This window comes from Lates calcarifer, linkage group LG24 (genome assembly GCF_001640805.2).
Source record: "Lates calcarifer isolate ASB-BC8 linkage group LG24, TLL_Latcal_v3, whole genome shotgun sequence".
Lineage (NCBI taxonomy): Eukaryota > Metazoa > Chordata > Actinopteri > Centropomidae > Lates > Lates calcarifer.
Window position 1 is genome coordinate 3188408 of NC_066856.1, and position 11081 is coordinate 3199488.

Genomic DNA, 11081 nt, shown 5'->3' on the forward strand with positions numbered 1-11081 from the left:
AAAGACCATACTGAACAAATCTGTTTGAAGCGGTCCAGGCTTTGAGACTTTATTTACACAAGCCTTAGATTAGGGTTTAGGATATGTTACAACTCATATCACAAAAACATAGCCCCTTTCTGTCTTTTCACTCATTGCACATAAGGTCAGTGTCAAGATATTAGTGCTGTGGAGGAGGAAGTGATATGGCAAAGACAACAAACTCTGCAGAAACGTGTTAAACTTAAGCTTAACACAGAAAGCCTGAAGCACTGCAACATAACTTACTTGTCTGAGGAATGCAGGAAAGTGGACCTGAAGGAGGATCCACACTGCTTGATTAATAGCTTAGTGACAAACAATGCTTTAGAAAATTTTCAGTGTTCGACGAACTGTCTGTTATTTCACACAGCCTGTTCCTGTGGTCTGATGCGGAGCAATGTGTGGAATGGCAAGGATTCTTCCTACCTGCCTCTTAACCTCTGTCACGGGCCTTTTGTCATTCCCCACATTCTCCTCTGTTACATAAACAGGGTTGAAGCTCACCTCGGCGTCTCTACACCTTGAGCTGCCCCACAGGCATGTAATTAGGCCTAACCTCTCCTGTTCAAACAGTGTAATGACATGATTTACACATACTGCAGAGGCCTTGTGATGCTGTGGCATCACAACAATGTGCATAAACTGTAATTAAGGGAAGGATGTGAGATTCAAGATTCAGGGGATGCCACATATGGAGCCCCAAAGTGTAAAATAAATAAATAAATGTAATCTCATGAAATAAATCAATCACACACAACTTCGCTAGTTAGCTGGCTAGGTAGGTAGCATGTTCAACCCTACTGAGCTAAGTAAAAGGAGAAGTTAACAACTGTGTCTTCTTTTAACAGCAGAAGCCCGTAGTTGCTTGATTCTGAATTATAGTCTTGCTGTTGCTATAGGTAATTGGTGCTAATAGGCTAAATTTGATGACGTTATTTGAGCTGAGAGGCAGGGACCATGAGATTGACTCATGAGGAGGCAGCGACTGGTGACAACATTCTAAATTAAAATGTGATGTTATAAAAATCTAACTGGGAAAATGCTACAATGAAATGAAACAAAGTTGAAAAGCAGCATTCTGAAATATAAAATCACAATTTAAAAAATTGGACACGTGAAAACAAAAATGATGAAATAGCATGAAATATTTTTATGAAATTATTTGCAACCTACAGTATTGGCTTATTTATATATATTACTTCATAATGTCTTTTTTATTTATCTAATACTGAACATTGAGACAATGTACATGAGCACTGACTTTTCTCTATTGTGTCCCCTTGGGATGAGGCTACAGCAAGTCCACTCCTCAAGACTTTACCTGCAGGCCTTTCACCTCCATGGAAAGGGATGATGTAAGCTGCTGTGCATGTTATTCTGAGGTGCATTTCCAGGTAGGGAGTGGCAGAAAGAAATGGTCTTTCAACGTGCCTCAAGCTGGTTGCTGAAAGCTGAGAAACTCCCAAACCCATATTTAGAGAAGAAAGAAAGAGAGCGGAAAGACACTACTTGTGGCAGTTAGAACACAGTAACCATAGTGTACAGTTTTGAAAGGCTTTAAATCACAAGTTCAGTGTTTGATAACACGTCACAGTATGAAAAGGACATTTACCAACTCCATTGTCTGCAATAAGTTTGACAAAAGCACTGGATCTAAGCCAAAGTGGAATAAAAATAACCAGGATGTGTTTTCTTGACTTCACAACTGCTTCATGTTGGTGCGTATTTCAAAGATCTATCATTTCCTTTGCCTCCAATGAAAATGTCTTCTCAAGACAGAGGCTTTGAAAAGCTTCCAGTGAATCCTGTTAAAAGAAATATCATAATTCAATTCTTTTTTTTTCTTTTTTTCATTACCAGAGGGGCCCAAGTGAACAAAAGTGCTCCAAACATCTTCTTCCAACATCTGTTTATAATGTCGTCCAATAAAGGGCACCGGGCAACCAAGGAAACTAAGAGTAAGACAGTGCTTTTCGTCATCAGATGCAATTTGACTTGCACACAACAAAGCAAGAGGACATAAACCCTCATGGGATTTAAAAAAAAAAAAAAAAATTACTGTATTTTCATCAAGATGACATCAGCGACGTACTTAGCGTATAGCTTTCAGGATTTTCATATGAAGGCTTTGTTAGAGGCCAGTAAGTTTCCCTTTTGTTTTTAAATGGTTTTGTTTCAGTCAATAGCGTTCCTGGTCTCGATTGAAACCTTGTTTTTCAAAGAGGCCACAGAGATTTACTGAACTATTTTGTTTAACTTTTCAATTAAGCCATTCCTTTTTTTTTTTTTTTTTCAGAGGACACATCCGTTTTCCATTACCTTACTCCACAACATCCCTAATTGGACAAAGGACAGTGTGCCCGCGAGTCAGGAATATGATGTCACATGGCTCTATAATGTCCTAAACATGACAAGATGGCGAACACATGTCTGTGAAGAGCTCTTTCATTTGTTATATCTTCAGCCTGTTTTCACAGCTCTAATCATCAGAAGACATTAGAGATCAGCCGTGTAAACAAGACCTTGAGATGTTATGTAAATGTTATTCTCTCTGTGACTCACCCCACACCATGTGTTGTGTTATTAGATCTCAATTAATTACAGTAAGAGCCAATAAAGAGCCTATGAAGCATAAATGCTCTTTGTAGTAATGACAGAGCAGTTTGTTTTCATTTGGACAGTGAATTATCCCCCAGTAAGAAATGTCCAATATTGGTTACAGTGCAGGGGACTTTGAAGTTAAACTACAACCCTGTACTCAGTATCTGGGAGTCCGCCTGTCTGTCTGCCAGTGGGAAAATGATAAATAGAGACAGAGCGCAAGACTGCTGACTGTATACTGCAGCAGGGGAAGACAGATATGAGTAGATGGGAGCATGCTGGGCTGTGTGCAGCAGGAGCAGGGTTAATAGGTGAACAGACAACCCACTTTTACCTCTAGCCCAGAAAACCTTTAGGTTGAACCTTTAATATGCAGTTTAGACTCTAAGATGGCCAACTACAGTGCAGTATGATGATACTGATGGCTAAGCTAATCTCATGTCGGCGTGATAGATCTGGAGAGGCACAGCAGACAGCTCCAGCTGGAGATCAAAGCAAAGCCTCTCCTGTGCAGAAGAAGAGGGAGGGAGGTTGGAGGTGTGTCCCGCCCCCGTCCACCAGTGCCAGATGTTCTCCTCTCTCCGTGTCCCATCATGCTTGATAATTGCACGGCGCACCGTAGGCTCCGTCCGTGCCCCCTTGACATTAAAGTGCAGAGCCTGGCGGGGCGCTGAGCTCAGCAGAGCTTTGAATTAGTCCTGGATACAGCAGTTACACAGGCTTTGGCAACACAGAACCTCACACACACACATGCACACACATCTCCACGAACCTCCATAACCTCAGAGAGGCCCTGAGCGGCCTGCAGGTCCCCTGGCTAAGGGGCACGATCTTCAGCCTATTATGGATCTGCAGAGGGGCAGCTGGTGGGACTAGGAAGTGGAGGCGGTGGTTTGCATGTTTACATGAATGTTTGTGCCACATGCAACCTCCCATTTGCCAGTGTCTTGCATCCCAAAGTCCAGCTAGGTTGCGTGCTCATCCCTCCTTATAGTGTGAGTCACCACCGCTGCTAGCCCCAGGGCTTGTTCCACTGGCACCAGCCCTCCTCTCTGCATTGCCATCATTATAGGTGTCCCAAGGAGCCACGGGGGCTGAAATTAGGGCATGCAGCGACAGATAATGACAAGGTAGAGATGCTGCAGACATGACACTAACTTTTAGTGAGGCAAACTGGCTCCATGTGTCCAGAGTCCATCCCATGTCTCCTCCCTCTGTCCTCCAGCCTTCATCCCCCGACACCCACCTCTCTGGTCATTGTGACCCAGTGAGGGGCTCCCTTCACTGGGCTGTCTGGGTGAGTCAGGTGCCTCTGCCATCTGTCCTCCAGGGGCCAGGTGGGAGGTGATAAGTGACTGCAGGTGGTGTAATGGCTGCGCACACACTCAGCTGTTACTATCACTAGCTGCTCTATCATCACCACACATGGTCAGATCCAGACAATCTCTCACAGCCCTCAGCCTTAACTCTGGTGCACCTGTACTGCTGAGGATACACCCAGAGACAGACACTGCCTTGCTCTTATTTGTTCATTCATTAAAGCGTTGGTTTGTCTCAGATAGGAGGGTGCACTGTGCTGTATGAACAGTGAGACCATTGAAAATGTTTCGGTGAATGAATCCAGATGTGAGCGAATGGGGAGGCAGCTGCTCAGGGTGCAGTGGATGAAGACATTGTTGTTTTGATTTAAAAAAAAAAAGTTTAACACATTTTTTGCAATAAAAGGCTTTTTTTATTTTGAACATTATTCTTAGCCCATAATTCTGAGTTGTAGCCTCCTAATGCTGGAATTTCACGCAATAGTAAATTTACAACTTATTGAACTCTACACAGTGTACCTCCTGCAGCTCTGCCATGTGCTCACCTACAGCACATAACCATTACCTGACTGTCTATAAATTACACCAACTGTGTGAGCAGGACGTGTTTACATAACCTACAGTGTTGCTCTACCAGGCGTTATGTTTTGATTCTTCCCATATTGCCCCACATTGTTTCCAAACTTCAGTTTCCCCAAGGTCATGTACCCTGTTAAATCACTAACAGAGGCCATAAACACAGCCTGTCTTCCATCCAGAGAAGGAGAGAGGGAGGGGAGTGAATGGAAGCTAGCTGAACATTTTTCTGCCAACTCTTGGCACATTCCTCCCTTCCAACTCATGAATGAACACTAATATAATATAAAGACTATGTAACACCACTCCCGTTGCTCCCACCCACCTCCGTGATGTGCTACAGCATTCGCCCTGGAGCTTGACACGCAGAGGTGTAGGGAAACTAAGATGGGATCTGGTGGCTGGAGTCAGACCGTAAAGCTCACGTCTCCTTAGAGATCCCTCTGAAGCTTTGATGGTGTTTCGACGTTAATGCCCCTCTGCTCGGAACACAGAGAGCAGCCAGGCGCTGTAAATGGGGGTCATTGTGCCGGGATACTGTGGCAGTGTGTGTGGTGTAATGCAGGAAGGAGGTATATGATCAGCAGCCTGTCCCTGTGGTTAACATGCAAGATTAAATAATATACTGTCATAAAATATTGGCGGGGAAATTCTAAACATATTACGTATGTGTATGGATGGGAAAAGTGAGACAGAAGAGGAACGAGTATAGATGGATGTATTGTACACCCCCCATTTTATATGCAAACTATAGTCTATAAACCACTTTTAGACGTGTACTTCATTACATAATGGCAAATTACTTTTCAGTAAAAGTCAGGACAGCAATGGTAGTAGGCAACACATCCAACACATCTCATGTCTGAATTAAATACCATCAGAGAATCACATGAACACGTTTATACAAGACAAAGTTTTTCAAGTCTGTCTTGATTGAAAAAAATACTTTCATGCCAACATGTATGTTATTAGTCACTGTAATTATCTTTCATTATTGCCAATGAAGATCTGGTAAATTCAGTTTAGGTTATCTATTAAAGGTTCTTTCACAGCAGAATATTTTATGGGCCAGTACAAACAAAGGAAGACTAATCACAGTGATCACTAGGTAGTATTTGTAACACAAAATATTGTAAATGACCAAAATGTATGTTGTGAAAGATCCTCTCATGATGAGTCCATAAAAATATAATCCATGGTCATTCATTAACCTTCAGCTGCAGAAATAAAGTTCAAAAACCATCACTAATGCAGTCTGTGAGAGAACTGAGAGCACTCTTCTTCATGTCTGAACAGGGTCAACACAGAGCATACATGTTGTGCTGACCTTTGTTTGAAGGTCCAAAAGCCATTAGTTTGACAATATTACAGAGTCCAAGTCTGACAACAGCTTAACACTAAAAGTAAGAATATCCCACTACTACCCATGTTCTTCTGTTGTACACCACATTTAATCATAAATCATATCCAAACCACCTCCTTTTTGATCCACAAGAGCTCCCTTGTTCTTTGCTTTCAGGACTTCATACACCGCGGTGTCTACCACTTGGCTGTCATATGTGAGGGGTGGCTTGTGGAGTTCGTGGTGTGACTCTGTGTTTTTGAAGCGCAGGGAGTGATAGGATCTGCGCTCTGATCTCAACATAATCACATTAGTGGTGTTTGAACTTTGTTTTCCTTCTCTTTGCAGGGATTCGCTCTGGGCAAATAAACTTATATGAAATGTATTTACAGAAGATCACAAACTGATGGACAGCAGATAGAAAACATGGAAGATTTGTTTCATGTCATCCACCCACTGGCTTTGTCTCTTCCCTTCCTGTCTTTCATGTTAGTTTTTATTCTTCCCCTTCTTCCATCACCACCACCACACTCTTATCTGTCTGCCTCTATCTCTCCTCGCTTTGCTGTCTCTCCGCCCTCCTGTCTGTCTGTCCTCTCTGCAGGTTATCAGGTCAAAGTGAAGTGCATGCCACTGAGTACACTGGCCTTTCCCTGAGAGACAGAACAGATCATTTCTCCAGTGAGAAATGGAAGGAAGACGGCACAGACTTTATTTCTTCTTTTAACCCCTGTTTATCTGTCATTTTGACAGATTACTGTAAACTTTACTGTGATGTCCCAGTTCTGCACTTCCCAGAAATCATTTTTCCCCTTTACCCATCACAGTGTTGAGTAGATGTGAAACTTTAAAAAGCCAAAGCAGACATTAGTCCTTAGGCATAAACATGAAACGTAGAAGCCAAATCACTGTTGCCTCAAACACATTACTCATTTGTCTGTTAACAAAGCCTATTGCACAGTGCAGGTGTTACTGACATACAGTGTGTTTACGCCTTGAGTGAGCTGCAAAATGACAAAATATTGAATTGAATGAGGTTCTCACATTAGCAACAGCAGGAATTAGCCTTAGTCAGTCTTTGTTAACAGCTAGCATCTAACACTTATGGTTCCAGAAACTGATATGTCTGTCAAAATATGACAACATGGAGACAGACACTGGTGAGATCAACCAGACTAACCAACCAGTCCAGCCATTTAACCTCACAAGTTGGCAGCAGTAACCAAAAGTTTAACCAAAAACAGAGGAGAAAGATATTCAAGATATTTTTCTATATTCTAAAACCCATTTGACAACATTTTCAAAATTCTCAACAATAGTGTAGACATAGCCTTAGATTTTACCGACTGTATTATCCATAGAATGTATTTCAACAGATTTGTTGCTGCTGCTGCTGGAAATGTAAAACACATCACTGTGTGACAATATATTTTTCTTGGCAGAAAAATTCAACCCTTACCACCCACTAAATTACATTTTGCATCAGAAGTTGCAACCATTCCTCTAAGAGTCAAACCAGAGCACACAGATGCTACAAACATACTGCTGCAATCAGCTCAACTTATTATTCCCAGGGACAGCTACTATATCTATTGTGGATAAATGTTCATGTATCATGTAAAATCTGCTGCTCATAACTTCAGATCTTGCCTCTCAAATGTAGGCTTTTTTCTGCAGTATCAAACAGTCCCATCATAAAAACAGTTGTGAAATTAACAATGTATGGAATGTATACCAAACATGTGGTGACTATGCCATAAGCCTGTGAAGAAAATGAACACCAAGCAAAACCGTCTAGCACTTAAAGGGTTAAGGATTTCATGAGCTGGGCACTATAGTTGGAACAATTTTGTGGCAAAGAGTTCTGTTGTCAAGCAGCACTGGAGAATTCATTCTCAAAAACTGAAGTCTTAAAAGTCATTGTCAGAAAGTGCAGTGTTTTTTTTAAACATGTCTAAAAGTTCAAACTGAATGACAAATTGACTCAGAGCTCGGAAAAGTCAGCTTGAGAGCTGGAACCCACATTTTCCCCTCCTATAATGTCAACCCGTCTTTTTTTATAAGGCACTCGAAATAGTGCAAGATAAAATATCAAAAGGCGACTCAGCGAAAGAGGAACGTCTGCACAGTTATAATTTAGCCTTCAGAACAAGCCCAAATGGAGCTTCTCTCCCACTTTATTTAAGAAGGAGAGGAGGGGAAAAAATAAAGGAGTCAGGAAGCCAAACCATCTCTGAATGATTTAGAAGCCTCTCTGCTTGGTGTGGCCATAATTATGGCTGCACGAGATTGAAGGGTAGGAGGAGATGCTGGAGCCCAAGCCAAGATTATAGTCTGTTCTGTAAAGAGAAACTAAAAGAGGGACAGAGTAAGCAAGAATGGGGTTGATAGATAGACATACAAAGAGCAAACTAAAGGATTAAAATCAGAAAAGGTGTAAGAGCAAGAATGAGAGAAAGGAGAAAGAGGGAGAGAGAAAATGTTAGTGAAATAAAAGAAATAAGATTTTTAGCAAGAAATGAGACACTCGCTCTGTTAGCAGGAAACAAGCTTAGTTAGAAAGAAATTATGATCAAGAAACAGGCTAACACAATCTCTGTTAGCAAGAGAGTTAGTAAGAAACAAACAAACTAAAGCACCAGGATAATATGAAGGAAAGAACACTCTGAACTCTCTGACATACTTGTCTATGTGGCGCTTGACAGTGTGCTGTACTGCAGCGTACGGATTCAGATCTCTGCCCTCTCCTGTATCCAGTCAGGGGACATTCATCAAGATTCCACCACACATCCAGATACAAAAGTGCGGGAGGCACAGAGGCAGGGAGGGAGGGTTTTTTTTTTTTTCTGTCCATGAGTCTGGTCAGAAATAGCTCAAAACAGGCAGCACATCAAGCTGCGGCATGAGAATGGCTCCCCCCGCAAATGATTTCTCCATATTGGATTGAAATGAAATGCTATATTGTGCCAAGCCAGAGCTGTCAGGGAATGTTGGAGGGCTGTTAGCTTTCAAAGGGCACTCTGTCTCTCTATCTGCACATTCCTGTCGTAAAATGATGTTCAGTTACTTACAGCTATGTTACATCAATTAGAAAGAAATATGATGAATAAATGAATGTTGGAGGAAGAGAAAAACACTCACACAAGGACACACTGTAACTATAAATACTCCACAAGTAGAATCTACACACACACACACATACACACACACACACGCTGATTAAAACCAGTTCTCTCAAGGGTCATGTTGTTATTGGTTGGGTGGAGAGCAGGGTTTTTTAGTAAAAGGGGGAAACTACACTCTGATATGCCACCTAATGAGTCCAACTACACACAGGGAATTGATACAGGCACACACACACACACACACACATCTCGTCCTCCCCTTTAAGGAGGGCAAACATAATTTATGAAACCCTAGAACCTCGTTTCCCTGACTTACCAGAGTTTCCTGCAGTGGGGAGGAAAAGGGGAGATTCTCTGTGACTTTGATGGAAGCCAGGGAGGCCACTTGACTCGGAGGGGTTGGCGTTGTTTAGGCTTGGTTTTGCTGGAAGACAGTGACTAATTGAACTTATCGTGTGGTCAAACACTGGGAAAAGCTTCCAGGGAGGGCATGCTCAAGCAAGCTGAGCGGGAGACTTTGATAAATGTTAGAGAAGCCAGCCAGAGGACCATCCTCAGATGACACGCTTCCCTCCAGAGGCCATAGAAACATCAGTGTTTAACTTGTTTACATTAATTTAATTTACTTGCTCAATAAAAATGCTGATGTATATGTCCTAAGGTGTGTAAGTCCACTAACATGGTACAATTTGCTCTCATACTGTGGCTAAAATTAGGTAATGATAGCACACTTTGGAAAACATATTGCTATGTAACAGACTATACAGAATCATTTTGCTGTGTTTCTTTCTCTTCTCAACTTGTGTTACAGTTACACTGTGTACACTGCTGTGGCTGTTGCTGCTGTTTAACAAAAGCTACTTTGTAGGGATGGGTGAGAAATTCATATAAGAATTGCAGTTCTTATCTTCTGTGATTCATAAAACTATTTTTGAACATTACTATGTTTTTGGAATGAAAAAAGTGGAACTATGTGTTTGGTTGCATTATGCAGCACAGTACTGATGGTGCAACTAAACACAGTGACTAGTTTAACTAGTAAAAAGTAGTGCTGACTTTACCTTTTCATTCTCCCATATGCCTAATGTACTGAAGTGTGAACCAAACCTCTTGTGTGTTATGTTGCCTTTTTGCAGATCTTAATATTTTGGCCCAATTCAGCATGACCTTTGACCCTTCGACTGGTGTCATCAAAGTATATCAAGGCGATACATCAGTTATTAAACTAGGGAAAGGTGAGCACAGTGCAAACACAGACACCTATACAAATGCGCGCGCACACACACACACACACACACACACACACACACACACTGCATCACTCAGCAGCAGAGGTTGGTAGGCGTGTGGATTAAACGTATCTGAGTGACAGCTTGACGCCTGTTTGTCTATGGAAGCGTCGTCGACATTGTTTTCTTCAAATTACTGTCTCCTTTAACACAATGGTGGCCAACGTTTCCCCCCAGTCTGTCACTCTAACTCCCATGCAGCTTGGCTCCAGCAGCCTGTCATTTGGTTGGTTTCTGGTGGCTTTTGTGGTTAGATGACTCAGTCAGTACCTTCATGATAATATTACACTGGGAAAAGAAGACGGAAGAGGGAGTGAATTACCTTGAAATGATACAGAACGTGTCATCCTGTATCACTGATAATCATGTCTTGCAGTTAATGAAGCAGATAACTATGACTCAGCCAGTGATTGTGAAAAGAAACTCAAACACAAACATAAACTAACATGTATTTTTCTTTAAAAACATATCTTTTAAAGTATATGCTGTATGTGTTTGATGTGTATCTTAACTTTCCCTCATAAAGGACCATTCCAGTGTTTTCTAAATGGTTTTTATAGGTGTTTTACTTTAAAGCAGATGAGCTAAGAAGGTTAGGCAATCTATCACCTTTCTTTTACTGCTGTCAAATGTACATTATTGTTGCATGTTATTGTTTGTTGGTATGTGAGGATGAATTTGAAAGGTCTGTGATGCACTACCACTATAAAGTCTTTCTGGCAACAATAAAAGCAGCCATTATATTTATGATGGATAGGTTTCCAGCCCCTCCAACTTTATTTTAATAGTACACTGAAAAAAAAGAATG